This window comes from Lacerta agilis, chromosome 4 (genome assembly GCF_009819535.1).
Source record: "Lacerta agilis isolate rLacAgi1 chromosome 4, rLacAgi1.pri, whole genome shotgun sequence".
Lineage (NCBI taxonomy): Eukaryota > Metazoa > Chordata > Lepidosauria > Squamata > Lacertidae > Lacerta > Lacerta agilis.
The window spans coordinates 34,539,964-34,557,241 of NC_046315.1; the positions used below are offsets into that span (position 1 = coordinate 34,539,964).

At 42.3% G+C, this 17,278-nt stretch overlaps 1 protein-coding gene across 1 annotated transcript in view; it reads left to right on the plus strand.

Annotated features, from left to right (window-relative positions):
- Window positions 1-4,728: 4,728 nt before the first annotated feature.
- Window positions 4,729-17,278, plus strand: part of BBX (BBX high mobility group box domain containing) — a 118,772-nt gene continuing 106,222 nt past the window's right edge. Inside the window, 1 exon segment of the mRNA XM_033146682.1 lies at window positions 4,729-4,801. The gene's annotated coding sequence lies outside the window, so the exon portion shown is untranslated.

Sequence of the window (17,278 nt, forward strand, 5' to 3'; positions counted from 1 at the left end):
TCCCTAGAATCGTGCCGCTGCGCTGTTGTTGACTGAGAGAGATTTTGGGAGATGATCAGCCAGTAAAACCAGTATTTCGCACCGTCCCCCGTCCCCCCCCCCCCGACCTCGTCACTGGGCAGACTTTTGTGTAGCTATAAGTATTGATCTCTCAGTTGGGTAGCGCCCCTAGAGAGGCATTTTTTTCCGGGCGCCGCGAACTTCTTCTCTGTGAGGTATTCTTGGCCTCTCCGTGGGATCAGCCCAGCTAAACAGCCAGATCACCACCAGCCACTGAAATCCTGCCCCGTGGCAACTGTCTGCCAGCTCCCCTTGGCAAATCGTCACACAAAGCCCTGCTTTTCCGTGGGGCTCTACACACCGGGCGAGCAAGCGCCCCACTTCGGCGCCCAGCGGAGTTGGGAGTTTAAGACCACAGGAAACCTCCCATGTCAGTTAATGGACACCAGTTTCGGGCATGTTTTTTCTTCTTTTTTATGCACCGGCGCGGCTGCTCCCCCTCCCCTCGTTACTTTGCTCTTCCCTTCTACCTGCCCTCCCTCCACCTGACCAAGAAAAGAAAAAAGCTGCCTACAGGTCCCGAAACGTCGGTTTTTTGTTTTTGTTTTTAAAATAAATACGCGATAATATTTTTCCTGCGGGCGTGTGAGTTTGTGCACGCGCTCGCCACTGTGTGCATGTGAGGGAGAGAGAGAGAGGGGGGGAGTGTGTGTGGTTGCGTGCGTTTCTCTTCGGGTGTAACAGGCGAGCTGTATGGCTGGCCAACCTGCCCCTCAGCCCCGCGAGCCAATGGCAGGCTGCCTTATATAAAAAACGAATGTTTTCGGTCTTCTCCCCGGCTTTGCAATGTACTGTATATGTGGGGGAAACTGTGTACAGTGTGGGCTCTGCTTGAGAGCTGCTCCTCCTCTGTCTCTCTCTCCTTACTTTCACATAAAGAAACAGTGACTGGCCACGGCCGCCAACACTCAACAGACACTCATTCACACACACGCACACACACGGGCACACAGTCGGAGGTAAGTGCAGCCAGCAGCCTCCCCCTCCCTCTCTCCACCCCGAGCCAGGAGGAAAGGGCTCCCCTTTCCCAACACTTCCCTTTCTATTATTACTCACTTAAAAGCATCGGGGCAGCAGCCCCCCAAGGACTCCTCCTCAACCGGCAGCAGGGTGGACTCCCTGAGAAGGAAGGCGCAGACCTCTCGGCGTCCCCGCTGCCCACCATCCCCATTCACTTTTCCTGCCTCAAACTTTGGATGGGGAGGGTCGAGGCGAGAGAGGAGGAGGTCAGGGGTGGTCTTTTTTTTTGCAGCCCTTGCGCGAGGGGAAGCCTTAGCTCTAGAGCTCTCTCTAGATTATATAGGGCAGGAGGAGTGGTGGTTGTGGGGCGCTGGGAGAAGGTGGGGGGGGGGAGAGAGAGAGGATATGAAGCGAGGCGGAGGAAAGAGGTGAGTTTGCAATGCTATGCAATGCATTTAGCAGGAAAGGGAGAGCGAGCGAGGGAAAAGAGCAGCACCAACCCAAGGGTAGGCCAGCCAGTGCCAGGCTGCGTTGGAAACCTCACCACCGCACGGAGGCAAGAGCAGCAGCAGCAGCAGCAGCAGCAACGGTGGGCCGGGAAATATAATAACCGGGACTCCCACAGGAGGCATTCAAAACAACCCACCCCCACCCTCATGCATCCCTTCCCCCGCGTGTTTGTGTCTCTTTGACAGGGGCAGCGAGAAACGAAAGTTCATTGTAAGAGGGGGAGGGGGCGACGATGTCGTCGGTGCGTTGATTTATTTGTGTTGCGCGGCGGCGGCGGCGGCTCGTGTTTTGTGTCACTGTGGGCGAGGGCAGGGTAAGGGGGGGGGGTGCGGTGGGAAGCAAACGGGGCTCAGTTGCTCGGGCTCCGAGAGTTGGGAATCGTTCGTTTTCCGGTAGCGAGCGAGCGAGAGAGAGAGAGAGGATCATGTCTTGCAAGGCACTTTCCCTCCCTCCTTCCCTCCTGCTTCCTTCCACACAAACAACAACATCAAAATGTGCAATTATTAGAGGGGAGTTTTGTTAGTGTGGTTTTTTTAAAGGGGGGTGGGTGGGAGAGATTATATATATATATATATAATATATATACTGTATATAAAGTGATAGTGCAAGCCGGGAGGAAGGAAGAATAAAAGAGACGGGGGGGGGGAGGGACGGACGGAGGAGGAGAGAGGCTGTGTCAGGATTTTGCATGAATGTGGGATTATGTTGTGTCAATAAGTTTAAGGTGGAGAGAGAGCGAGGCTGCGAGGGGAAGGGGGGAGAGGAAGGCCTTGGCAGTTTAAAGTCCTGTTTCTGAAGGTAAGTTGTGACACCGGGTGGTCGCGATGACAGAAAACTTGCAGGTCGTTTGCACAGGGAGGGGGACGCATGTCTTCCGGGGGGGTTACGGAGCCAGCAGCCGGCAGATGGGTGTCGAACTGTTATGTGCTGTGCTGCGAGATCGGGTCGCTGGTAAATTACAGAAATCAGACGCTCCTTCTTCCTTCACCAGCCCTCCCCTCGCTCGCTCTCCTTCCTCTCTGGTGTTTTATTTGCGAATGTATGAAAACTTGCATAGCTGGATCCGGCATATAGGAGGTTTTTGAGAAACAGGGGAAAAAAAACCCCAAAACCAACGCGTAATTATTATTTTTTTGCCAGGGTGGTGGGGTGAGCAAAACAGAAACGTCTCGTTAATCCTGGGATCTGGAAAGCAGGAGGAGGTTTGCGTTCGGAATATCTCTGCGAACAATCCGCTGCCGCTGAATGAGGAAGGTAAAATGAAACGATGCAAAAAGAAGCTGAGACAACATGTACGACAGAGAGCGGGGGGGGGGGGGAGAGCGAGCGGAGAGCCATAGGCAAGCTATTCTCTCTCCCCCCCCCCCATCCAGCGCTTTCCTTTTCTGTCGTGGTTGGGGGGGGCGCGGAAAGAAAGCGCCCTGGCGGGTTGAGGGGGGGGGGTGAGGATCTGGGAGAGAGTTAAAGCAAATAACCGGTTCGCGGCCACTCTTGTTGCGTTTGGTCTTCTCGGGTTATTTCCGTTTCTCCTCCCCCCCCCATTCCCGCCGCCGCCGTCCTCAGCACCCCGAAAAGTGCGAGGGGGGGCAAATTAGCGACTTCTCGCGGGTGGATCTTGTTGGAAAGTTTGTCAAGAGAGAGGCGAGCGTGCTGGTGGGGGAGCAGGCTGTCGCGGAGGATGGTCACTTGGCCTGGGGCTCTGAAACCATTGCCTGTCCTGCTCATGACACGTTCAGATCCCCGGCTCTGTGCACGGGTGAGGCCGAGGGGAGCAGCTTGCCACCCACCCAGACGCCCACTCTCTTGGTGCTGGTCCCCCCCTTCTTCTTTGCCCCTAACACGCTGGAGATGGAGCAGCCACAAGGATTCTGGGCTTCCATGTGGCTCCAGCAGCAGCAGCAGCACCTCCTCCTCTTTCCCGGTGGCAGCAGCCGCGGGATCATAGCTCGGGCCCGCGGGGAGGAGGAGGGGAGCAGTGGCGGCGGCGGCGGCAGCAGCAGCAGCAGCAGCAGCAGCAGGGAGGTGTTTGCTGCTAGTCTGATTCACCGAATCTCGCTGGGGAGGCAAAGGGTGTGGAGGAGGAGGAGTGGGGGGAGATCCGGCAGCAGCCCCCCACTTCCCCCGGCGCCCGCTTCTCCGGCTGCCTTCTTCTGCTCCAGGCTCTCCTACAAGGTGTTGTGCAGACTTTTCCCCTCGGGAAGGTTTGAGATTTTTTTTCTTTCTTACATTATATTATTGCTCCTAGCTCCTTCCAGCAACACTCTCCCCCCCCCACCCCGCAAGATGGACTCTCTCTTTCTCCCTCCCTGTGTCTTGTCAGCCTTTAAGATCGACATTTTGTAACTAAGATGCAAACTTGATGCTGACCAGAAAGAAGAAGGGAAAGCTCTGGGCTTGCTTTATTTTCCTCGCGACACTCCATGTTTAACAACCTTCGCTTTCTCACCCCCCAGACCTCAGTGGCCCTGCCTACACTTTGCATGGTGGGGTAGGTGGCTGGCCGGGTGGGTGGGGGTGGCTTGCAGGCGAATGCTCTCATTTTCCCGTGTGCTGGAGGAAGTCAGGTCTATATAATATTTCTCTCCCTCTCTCTCTCTTTGGATTGCGATGGCGAAAGGAGGTGGGAGGGGGATTTTAAGAAGAGGGACCGGTAAATGGGGACTACCTGAAACTATGTTGCAACGTCTCGTGTAGACCTGCAGTCTGGGTCTCAGATTTTGTTTTGGAGAACGATGATGATGTTGCTTAAATTCATCCACGAAACTGACTAACCGATTACATGTGCACATCGAGGGGCTTCCTTCCTGTTTGATTCCCATTTGCAATTTGAGTTCAACTTTCTCAGTATTTGCCATCTTGGGTGTGCTGTTTAACGGGGGTGGGGGAGAGAAACCTGCCCTAGTGATGAATTCCCCCATACAATTTATTTCACTTGTTCACTCCCAGTGCACTTTATAAACACTCTGCTGGTTTTGTTTGCAGTTTAAACTTGACAGTTTTGTGTGTTTGTGTGTTTTCCTTCTGGAGGCAAAGAATTGCTTCATATTTTAATAAAAACTTACTGTTGGGTGGGTTCAAAGGGGGACAAAATTAAGTTGCAATTTTGGGATCCCTCTAGCCTTGGTGCAGTTGTGGGCCAGCTGCAATATTGTAAAATCATGATGTGCTGATGATATGCCTCTATTTGATACTTTATAGGTCACTATCACATGACAAAGGCTTGGAGATAGCTTCATTTTCCTCTGCCTGTAATTTCCATTTGCCTTCCTGGGTAAGTATGTAAACTGTACACACAGAAAAAGATTGATGTTAATGAGATACTGGCTACCTGTCTCTTACATTCAGATGTAAGATGCTTGTTCAGTTTTTAGATTTCTTAGAGAACATGTTTTCTTTAGACACAATCAGGAAATGTGACAGCATGCAGTGTTTGTGGGGAATTGGGAGGGGGGCTGTGTTGGTATGTGGGGTTTGTTAATCAGGAAATTAGCATGTAAAAATGCCCATGTTGGGATCCCAATATTCATTTCACTAAGCTGAATAGTTTTAATGGGGAGGGGAACCTAAAAAAATTGCAAATAATATTTTATAACAGAAGATGTAGTTTTTTGGGAGGTGCAACAGGGTTTATAAATACTGTCCAAACCTAAGAGTTAAATCTAAACTCAATATTCTGGAAGCATCTTCAAGGAGTTGGGAACAACATCCATATGACTTTAACATTTAAGACGTTCTCAGCACAAATTTATACCTGTCTACTCCATTAAAATTTAGGGAGGATTAATCCCAGGAAAGTATTAATCCCAGGTATAGGATAGCAGCCTCAGTGTTGTATCACTTTTCTTTGGAAATTCCTCATTCCTTCTATTTATTTTTCTGCAGTCATTAATTTAGGTCAATTAAATAGCTATTTAATCGTCACTATTTGCGCAATATTTTTTTACAGCTCTAGATGTTTTAGGGGAATTTTGAACCATGTAGATCCATTGTGTTCAAAAGAAGATGATAGCCAGCAAAATATAACTTTAGAATAATGAGTGACTGTCCAAAGGCTATTCTGTTTGAACCTAATGATTATACTATGCTGTATTTATGCACCAATAGTGCAAAACAAAACAAAACTATCCTATGACTTACAACAGAAACATGTAATTAATGGTGGTGGTGGGGAGTGTAATGATTTATGTTTTATATTCAATGTTCATAAGAATTGGTGATTAGTAGCTGTATTCCAGAAATAGGTATTCAGAGGTAGAAACAGTGGGGTATATTTCAAGTTTACAGGCTCAAGAATTACTCCAGATAACCTTGATCATTAAGAATCCCTAACGAGAGCATGGAATGGGTGACCGCCTCACACTGGAACTACTGCAGCCTCTCTGTGTTGACATTCCAATCATAGAGTACGAGATTGCATGCCTTGTTAGAAGTTAGGAGAAAGGAGAGCCGTACTCCCACTTCCCTTGCCCAAGGCTTCCCATTTCCTAGCAAAGATAGTTCTTCAAACCTCAGTTATTAACCCACTGAATTCACAGGAATGTAAGTTGTATCTTGTGTCCTAAAATGCTGACTTAAAAAAAAAAGTTACTCTTCTTGTAAAACTACTTCGTATATTATAGGTCAGTTGGGTCAAAAGTAGAAAAAGTTCATAGAAACTTGGGGTAGTCCTACTTAGAGTAAACCCATCTAAAGTTAGGTTAGGCACGTACATTTACTTCAGTAGATTTACTCTGAGTAGGACTATCGTTGACTACTATCCTTGCTTATTAAAACCTATGGGGACTGAAGTGTTTATGTTAAGGAGCAAGGGTTTAATCTGTACACCTCACCACTAATGGTAATAATACCATATACAGTCGTACCTTGGAAGTCAATTGGATGCTGCGGAAGCCCCGTTGGACGTTCAGCTTCCAAAAATAGTTCGCAAACTGGAACAGTCACTTCCGGGTTTGCGGCGTTCGGGAGCCAAAATGTTCGAGAACTAAGCTGTTTGGAAACCAAGGTACGACTGTACTCTGGTGTAGCTTAGTGGCAAAGGGACTAAGTTACGCATCAGGGATCTTTCCTCTCACTACTCCTAGGGTAGCTATTGTCTTCCTTTGGAAATAGGGAGATGATAATGCTTACCTGCCTTACAGGGTTGGTTGCAAGGGTTGCAGCAAGATAATGTATATGAAATACTTTGAACACAAAGTGCTATGTACATGCTAACTGTTGTTATTACTAACAGTAGATTAGATTTAATCAATATATAAAACTCAAACTGGATGTTTAAATAATCCTGCAGTATATAATTAGATTCTTTGCTTGAAGTTTGGTGGGGTTTTATAATGGGGAAGGCTGTTTTTGTGTGTGTGTCTGCATTTTCCCTCTTTTCCTCACTGTTGTGTTAATGAAGTTTTCAGAGAGGACTGGCTTAGCACTGAAAATGATTATATGTGTACTGTCTAGCTCTTGATTGCCATGCTAAAGGGATACGTATACTTCTGATTATTATGTATCCTAAATTATGTGTGGCTGTCATAAAACTTTATACAGAGACAGTTTAAAGTTTCTTTCGGTTGTTGGAGAGCGGCTCTGAGTAATGTTAAAAGTCACCGGAACCTAAAAATGACAATTAAAGCTACAACATGTTAAAAAGTCCATATAAAAAGAAAAGAATAATTGAATATCCTTGAAAGAAAGCACTGAAGTAATTTACTTGGAAACGTAATAGAAGTGTCTATAAACTGAATTTTCTTCAACTTTGTACATACTCTGTTGAGCTTTTTGTGTTTGAATATAGTTTCTCTCTAAATATATTTGCCTAATACATTAGGATTTAAGTACACTTTAATAGCAAAATCTGCAGATAAATCCAAGTGTTGGCTCTGATCCTGACAACTTTTACATGCTGTTCCAGTTGGATAAATGGACATGAATCTGTGTAGGCTTGAAGCCACTGGGTTCAATCCAGAGAGTGTTAGGCATGCTTAAACTCCACTGAAATCAAAGGGACATGAGAACATAGTTAAGAAATGTGCAGGTTGATTTTATATACCGGTATGTTTATTTGGCTGATTATACAAATTAAGTATGCATAGGACTGCATTATTAATTTCATTGGGGAAAGTGTCCCTGATCTTGTGCCCATTGGATATCAGGGTGGAATACTCACATATTAAAATCCATAACAGTTCAAGTCTATTAGCAAATCTGTTAAAAATCTTTAAAAGATTGGGCTTTGTACACAAAGCCATTCTGCCCCCTCAGTAATGAATTCCTTTGACGGTCTTAACAGGAGAGCTCTTTCACACCTCTTAAGAGTTAGGGTTAGACTCAGTAGTCAGACTTAATGAAACTGGATACACTAGCAGGTTAATGAGTTCATTTCAATAAATTATAAAGCAAGGAGTCAAACATAAGATAATGTAAAACAATTTGTGGAGCTTTATACTTTTTTAAAGAAGCTTTATACTTTTTTCTTGTCTTCTTGTGGGCCAGCATTTTGGCAAATAGGCATTTGTTATGTGAAGTGTTGAGAATTCAAACGCTATGGCAGCTTGTCAGAGGAGGGGTCTGCTATCTTGTGCTTTGGTACCACTAGTGCTTGTAGGCCAGAAGAAGGTGAAGCAGCCTTTGGGTAACTCAAGAGTCCAATGGAGTTACATCTCAGACTCTGGCTCTTAGAAGCAACTTGTTGCTTGAGTCAACACCACTCTTCTCTCATACTGAGCCCAGGAGCCTGTTGCTTTGTGTTCTCTCTGGCCCGTGCTTTTGCCTCTAAACTCCTAAATCTGATAACAATCCTGTGTCTGTTGCACATATGAAAGAGCTGCAGGGATCACAGGCAGTCAATGGAATAAATGGAATCAGTAGAAAATAATGTATAGTTTTTTGTTTTACTGGATATGGACAGAGGAGAGCCAATAACCTTACTGTTTTCCAGCTGCTTCACATATTTAAAAGGCAGCATGTTCTGCAAAACTGAAAGTGGATAGGGAAGATTGCAGGGGCCTTTATACCAGCACAGTACTATATAAAAAATGTGTTCCGCTGGTGAAGCCATCTATGTATACTAGTGCAATATTTTCCTTTTGAGCATTGCAAGGCAGTGCATAACTATGATGTGGATGGAGAAGATAAGATGGTACAAATGAAACATTGAAGTTAATGTTTTTATATTGAAGTTAATGTAATTATATCTCTGTGGAAAGGACCAAGATCGTCCCTTGTTCTGGTGGAATGTTGCAAACATAACACATCAGCATGAATAGAGATATTTAAACCCAAAAAACTACACACAGGAAGAATGTACATAAGGGGCAATGCTATAGAACACACCAGTAGCATAACAGACTAACGTAAATAGATCTTTCCCAATTACACCAGTTTTCCCAGGGACAGAGGAAGAACGGTGAACAAAATAGTTGAATTCAAACTATATTTCCCTTATTGTAGCAGTAACCTTTGGTGATAAGCTGTATGTTGTATTGGCAATATCTTCCAGATTTGAAAGTAGTGTTCTTTAGTTAACTTACTCATTTTATTCACTCTGCTATTATTCCAGCTATGATGGGTGCAAATGCCGAATAAACATCTAAACATCTATCCTATCAACTAGTGTATAAACTCAAATTAGGTATGTTTCTTCAACAAAATGTGGAATACTGCTGATTATTTTAAAGTAACATGTCATGTTCATGCTTTAGGCATCATTGGGTAAAATGTCCTGAGGCTTGGCATGAGGCTCTTGCATACCCAGAGTTCTTCAAACTATTTTGCAGTTCTGCCATTTTGCATTCCTGCATTCCATTCTATCCCATCTTTTCTCCAGAGAGCTATAATTTATCATTTTGGAACTTTATGAACTCCTCAATTAGATTGAGCATTATTAATCGCTTTTCATAATATATATATTATGATACATAATTGTATAATGCAGTGGTCTCTGATAGCTATCATCCAGACACTTTTGAGCTTCTTGCTTATAGGTGAGTGTTGTATAGCTGACTGCGCTTATCCTTTGTACTTTGTAATCATTCTACCTGTAAGCAAGCATCCTTAAAGGGAACAGTAGCCCCACTGCTACAAAAACTGTGTTTCCTGTTTCTGGGGTCCATAGGCCATAGCTGTCAACCCTCCCTGCTGTTTCCCAATGCTATAATAAGGGAATTTCCCACAAAAATGGGAAAAGGTTGACAGCTATGCCATAGGCACATATTCAGCCTGTCCACTATTGCTCCCAGATATGATAGCCATGCAAAGCCTCAGAAGATTCCCCATTTCTGGATTACAGTGGTACCTTGGGTTACAGACACTTCAGGTTACAGACGCTTCAGGTTACAGACTTTGCTAATCCAGAAATAGTACCTCGGGTTAAGAACTTTGCTTCAGGATGAGAACAGAAATTGTGTGGCGGCGGCGCAGCAGCGGGAGGCCCCATTAGCTAAAGTGGTACTTCAGGTTAATAACGGATCTCCAGAACGAATTAAGTTCTTAACCCGAGGTACCACTGTACTGCAATGCATTATATGTGGGGCTGCTTCTGAAGTCGGTTCTGAAACTTCAGCTGGTGCAGAATTAAATAGCCAGGTTGCTCACTGGGGCAAGACGGTTTGAGCATATATGCCAATCCTGCCCCCTGACTGCATGGGCTGTCAATTAGTGTCTGGGCCCAATTCAAAGTGCTGCGTCTCAGAACCTCAGTACCTTAAGAATCACCTCTTCCCATATGAACTGCCCCGGGCCCTGTACTTGTCATCCAATGCACTTCTCTATGTCCCTTCTCCCGAAGAGGTTCGGAGGGTGGCATCACGAGAATGGGTCTTTTTGGTAGTGGCTCCCCATCTGTGGAATACTCTCCCCAGAGACGTTCTCCTGGTCCCATCATTACATATCATTAGGCACCAGGCTAAAACACTCCTTTTACTCAGGCCTTTGGCCATAAAATAATTATGGCCTTTTAAAGCTGTGGGTGGGGGCTGTTGTTGTTACTACTATTAATATTATTATTACTGTTCTGTTGATTATTATTGTGCTCCATAAAATGTGTTCTTTTGATAAAGGGAGGTATAAATCGAATTAACAACAACTTTAATCAAACAGGTTGCTTACCTTAAACCTGTCAGTATTGTTACATTTTAAATCAAAGTGCAGTAGTTTCATGGTCCTGCACCTCCAAATCTGTACTTTAGATTTTTGCTTTACAGAATGTGTAGGCAGACATCAAGAAGGCATATTTTTATGACTCTTATGGCTCTTCACGGGTGGAAACCAGAGCAAATGAGGCTTGTCTCACTGAAATCAGTGATATTTAGTACTGTTAAGTAAATAAAGTTGGTTTGCTATGTACATTTCCTTTGAAGGAAATTTTATAGAACTCTATGGGATTCTGGTGTATCTTACTTTTCTAGATTATGTCCCATGGGCATAAATACATAAATAATATCTGCAGATATTGGTGTAGGTGGGTACAGTATAACACTCATATCAATAAATGGACCCTCCGGCATCTTTGATGCATAATTATTTAAGCAAATTATAGTTTAAGCTGTAACAGGGAAGAGATTGGTGAGATTTTAGGTCATGTAAGACTTGTGTCCAAACCCTCTTCCTGCTTTCAATACAGTAGTTCTGAAAGCTTCGAAAGTGAACTTTGCTAATAACTGACTTAATTTGTCGTCGTCCTGCTGTAGGCCTTTTGTGCTCAATTTATTGAGCAACTTCATTGTAAGTCGGCAGAAGCTCCTGAGTATAAAAAAATGAAGATTCCATATCTAGGTTATTACAGGAGTTTGCAAGTACAGAGCAGTTACTTGAGAAGCTTCGTTCTGTTTCAGAATGACCCCTAGGGTTAGAGAGTAAATGCCCTGAGATGAATCAAAGGACAATTGCTTTTAGACATCATGGCGTTGACCCGGAGGAAATCCATATTTAGACTAATTTAGGATAATTTTCCAGATGTCTGAAAGCAGCTTTAAAAGATAGATTTGAAAACAGGCTTTTATCTCCTTGTATTATGTATTGTATTGCCAAAGTAAAATAGAGAATTGTGCTCTTCTGCTGTATAGTTCATTGGGCATTGTAACTCAACATTTGATACCTACAATCCAAAGTGTTTCACCAGAGATTTATATAAATCATTTTGTACATACCCTGTGCAAACCATATAAGAATTCATTATATTTCTTTTCTAGTGTTTGTTACTTGTGCACATATAGTGGCTGAGGTGAAACAAATTTATGTGGAATTTTAACTTTTGCTCATTTCCCCTCTGATTTTTATTATATAAACATATAGAATACAACATCTTTGTACAGTATATAATTCTCTACCCATTATAATCAACTAACAAAAATAAACTCATAATTCCTATTTTACATATCATTCAATAGATAGAAAAAAAATATGCTATACAGTATTATTGCAGTGTATTACCTAAACCTATATTAGTGATATCCAGTTCCCTTTTAATGTACAGAGCTTTTGATATCCATTTGGTCTATTTCTGTTTGCTTACTTTATTGGGTCGTATCATTGCTGTCAATTTTGTGATCTAATTGCTCCCAGATTTTCATCACTAGTGAGGAACTATTGCTACTTAAATGTGTGACTTGGCTTGATTTAAACAATTCATTATATATTTGAGAATCTTTCTAGTTAATTTATTTAGCCATTTAGCCCTGTAGATATATTTTCTTGTATGAAATGGGTTTGACCCAGACACAGTCATTTGGAGTAGACCCATTGAAATTAGGAGAATTGTGTTCAATGTATGGTATTCAACTAAATTTTACTAGTGAAATTAGTGAACTCGACTAAGTTACGTCCTGTAATCTCAGTCAGTAGGCCTATTTCAACTACTACTATGTCTGGATTCAAATCTATGGTGTATTTTTCTTTTTAAGCATTTTTTTAATGACTTGCATCCTATTCGTATCCCTCTGACAGAAGGCTCTTAGAACCAATACAGATATCTGTCAACAGGACAGGGATTTGAGGTGACCTTCAGCAATCCCTTCCACCTTTCCCCAGCCCTCCAAAATCTGTTCTAGATAGTTGGGGTACTCTTTGCAACACAGTAGGAGGTATTGTGGGATGGTACAGAGAGAAAAATTGCCTTGTTTCTTATTTTGCCAATGGGAAATCCAGCTGGATCAGAGTCCATCAGTGGATAGACTCCAACTGGATTCAGTCCTATAGTAAGCTATTAACAGATAGAAACACTGAAGTGTTATTTTCTTTTATAGTACAGATTTAAAAAAAAAACCCAGTGCAAAACAACATTACAGCCCTTCTGGGGAGTTTACAGTGATCTCTATAATGGCTTTTATACTTTAGTTCTAAACATTTGCACAAGTGAATACACTTACAGTGTACCATCTATAGTTTCTGATATTTTACTGGTGTAGTGGGCTTACTGCATCTGATGTATTTGTATGACCTGAAAACTCATGAAGCAGAAACCTTGGGAGAAACTAAGATAAGCAGCTCTGGCTCTAGTCTGCATCTGTATGAGAGATAATCTTATATAACTTCAAGGGGTATATACGTAAGGCAGGGTATATACGCAATAGTAAGCCAAATTAATTGCCCAGTTCCTGAATCAGAGTTGATTTGTTTTCATAAAACTCAAAGGAAATAGGCAGGTTTAATTATAATCACTCTACTTTAGAGGTAGCTAACTAATGGACCCCAAATATTTGCCATAAAGCAACTTTATTTCTCTGCCCCCTGCATGCATCGACATCAGTCCCAAGCAAATTTTAATCAAGGTGCAGTAAAAAATTGCATTCACAGTTAACTTGAAAGCAGAAGATAGGACTGTTCAGCCCTGCATGGACAGGTTGACTGGGATATAGAATGACCCCAGTGAATGCTTTTCGAGTTTAACTGGTTTGCGGGTCCTAATTGTGCACTTAAATGTGAGCATTCTTTTTATAAAGCTTTATTGACTGGTCACCTGCAGGTAACTATTACTCTCCACGGGTTACCAAGCAAGTGGCTCTTTCAGGCCTGTACATGTAGTTATTTCAGCATTTAACATTCTTCCCAATCTTTATTCATTGTCACAATGATCATGTGGTGTAAGTTCTTAGGACCAAACTACGTGCTAGTTTGCAAACAAATGCAAACTTGCAGTTATTATGTGTGGCTGTTTTTTTTTTACAATTTACAACAATAAAACTGAAAGAGGGATAGCAAGTAGATAAAAATGATTTAAAATCAAGGATCTATAAACTTTTTTAACATTTTATTGAAAAAAATGATTATAAAGAAATAAAGTGATACAGGAAAAAAGGAGGAAAAGTGAGTTGATGGAGTGCTGGCAGCACAGTGCTTGCCAGAGAAAAAGGCCCCTGCAAACTGCGAGAAGAGATGGTCAAACAGAATTTCATAATTTAGGTGCAACTTCATGCACTTTTGCATTCCACCCAATCAGACATCAGCTAGCACTAGGGGTCAGAGTGGAGCCTGTCCAACAGTTCATAATGAGCGGGCAGGATTCTGTGGGTGGAGGTGGTTGTTGAAGTACTGTATATTGATTGCAAGCCATTTAGGGTTTTAAAGGCTGCTTGGAAATTTAAATTTTGCTTGGAAACCAATGCAGCTTTTGTAAAGTGGCACTTTGATGCTCCCAGTGGCAAAAGACTATTTGTTGCATTCTCGACTAATTAATGGCTTTGGAAACTTTTTTGAGGCAGTTACAGTAGTCGAATTACAGAAATCAGCAAATCGTCAACTAATGGGTTTTTTTATTAAAAAAATGCCATAGGTTTTTCTCTGAAAAAATATGTAATACAGCTGTACCTTGGTTTTCGAACAGTTTAGTTCACGAACAACTTGGAACTCAAACGTCGCAAACCCAGAAGTAGGTGTTCCGGTCTGCGAACTTTGCCTTGGAAGCCGAATGTCGAGTGCGGCTTCCGATTGGCTGCAGGACGCTACAACAGCCAATCGGATGCCGTGTCTTGGTTTCCGAACATTTTGGAAGTCAAATGGATTACCAGAAAGCATCCTGTTCGAAAACCAAGGTACGACTATAGGCATAAACACATTGCTTTAGGGCAGCTTACAACTCCCATCATCCCTGACCATTTTCTAAGCTGACTGGGCATGATGGGAGTGGTAGTACAACAGTATCTGGGAACTCTGTATTGAAGAACTGTATTATGGTAAAGAGCATCAAGCCCTTTTCCCACAGTGGCAATTGCAGCTGATCCTGCTCACACTGATGAATATTCCCTTATGATACATATAGTTTCAAATATTTAGTAATATCTCACTGTAAATTCCTGCTCTGAAAATTGTGCATTGAAGTATAGACTTTAAAATGCAATGTATGAAGAGGTCCTTTACCTTAGTTGCTTAGAAAAGATATACTTTTATTAAATTTTTAATCTTCAGGCTACAGCTCTGGTACATGTTCTTAGCATAAAATTATGTATCCTATAGTTCTACAGAAATATGAGTTACTTTAAAAGTTAGATATAATTGCGTAAATGTGTAAAAAAATAAATTGGAATAAATACCGTTAGCATAATAACCCATTCTTAGATACTCTGTTACTTCCTAGTGTGCAGTTTTGTGAGAAGCAGGTTTGCCCCGTGTATTTGTGTATGTATTTGGATTTTTCTTGAACCAGTGTTACTGGCTGCAAGTTGTCAGGACCTGCTCTTTAATATAAATTGAGTTTCAGAACTTATTTTATTCATTTTAAGACTGTTTGTAAAGAAAACAGCTTGGAGATATATTAGAACAAGCATCTTACTATTGATCTGCTCTTTTTCTTGTACATATGCCACAAAAAATCTGATAGTGGTCACAGATAAATGCCAACACACAGAGTTCGTGTGCATTGTATGTGTTCAAAGTGACTCCTGAGCCATGCAGTTTTGAATGTGTTCTCTTTGTTGGATTTCATCCTCATAAGCATTTGAGGCATTTTAAGTTTTCCGTTGCACAACCAATCTAGAATCACTATGCTTAAAATTTTTGTATCGTGATGTTACGTCCTCAGAATTATGAAGCGTATGAAGCATGAGATCTGAAAAACTGATAGATTTGTAGTTCATATAATTCACCTTCCGATTCTCAGCCTTTCAGTTATGCTTACCTGCAAAACCATGAGACCTAATGATATTTTTTTTTGGGGGGGGGGGGAAACACACCTCAAAACAAAACCTGACATTCTTAAGATTCCAGCAAGATTCTCCTTATTGCTTGAGGGGCTGGTTTAAAGTCTGCAGACCATATGTTTCCTAGATACTGCTTTGAAAGATAGATCTGACTCTAAGGCTAGAAATACTCCAGCAAATTCAAAGTTTATAATAAAGAGAAAAGTTGGCAATGTACCATTATCTTTCAAAATATCTTTCAAAATATATTGGCTTTTGCCAGCCTTGCATCTTGGTGCACCTGTATAATATACCAAGCCATGCTGCTGACCCAAGAAAACACAGCCTTTTAAGCTGTGCTTTCCACATCTCTCTTGGTGTTCATTCATTCATTTCAAGGTGGTCTTGGTCAGCCTGATCTAGTAGATCGATTTTAGTTGTGGCGGCCTCAGCAAGTGCCTTTTCCCTCCACAGGAAAACAACTTTCAGACACTGGCAATTGGGACATAGCTATCTGATACTATACTAGGGAAATTGTTCAAATGATTCCTTTCATCCATAAGATCAATGTATAAACCCTAGTGGACATTGACTACTAGGATCATTAATGCTGTAGAGTAGCACTTATATCCTAGTGACAGCACTCTGTATGGGGCTGTCTTGGAATAGAAACTTCATTTGGGTCTAGATGCAACTGCCAAATATTAACTAGAATTTGCCTGCAGGAATAACTGATATTGCCTCATTTTCATTGATTGCCTATTCATTTTAGGGCCTGGTTAAAATGTTAGTTTTGATCGTTTAAAAATAATACTTTCAGACTTGGCTCCTCCCGTTTGACATGAGAGGCTTGGCATCTGAGTTATGGCGGTTAGGCACATGATGAAGTAGGGCCTTTTCTCCTGTGACACCTCAGTTGCAGAATGTTGACCCTAGGGAGGCCATATTTCCTCATGCTGAGTGTTGGGCCATTGCATTTCCTGAAGGACTTTAGGGAAAATCGAAGGTGATGAAGGTGTAAAGCTATCACTGCTGATGGAGGGGCTCCCCCCCTATATTTTGGCTGAGTTGGATATTTGTGTTTGGTTTTTGCATAACTTTGGGGTGCAGTGAGTTTTTTATTTTGCTATATTCTGCTTCTGATTTTGTTGATTTTGATTTTTTTGTTTTGTTTTGTATTCAAATTGGGCAGCAGCCATTGATGTTTTCTCTGCTTGTATGGTGGGAATCAATCTGCACAAGACTTCCACTTTCTCTTCCTTGCCCTCCTGCCCCCCCCCCCAATTTTCCCCAACCCAAATGGCAAAAAAAACCCAGCCCTATAAATATCTGTAAAAGGATAAGTCCTGTTTCAACAATTATTGCTGACTGCGTTCTAGGCCCTCTGTGTTAGAAAGGTAGGTTAAATTATGAAACTAACAATGCTAATAAATATAATTAATGTAACAGACTTATCTGTTATTTTGCCACATATGCACCTTGAAAGTGCATTTGTGCAGCAACTGCATTCTGTAGCAGGGAGTAAGCATAGAACAGCCCATGATGTTGCTTGCTTTTTTGTTGCCTGCTTAAAACATTTAGGCAAATGTATCCACACGTGAAGCAGTTATGTATGTTCTATCTCAGTGTTTTTCAACCACTGTTCCGTG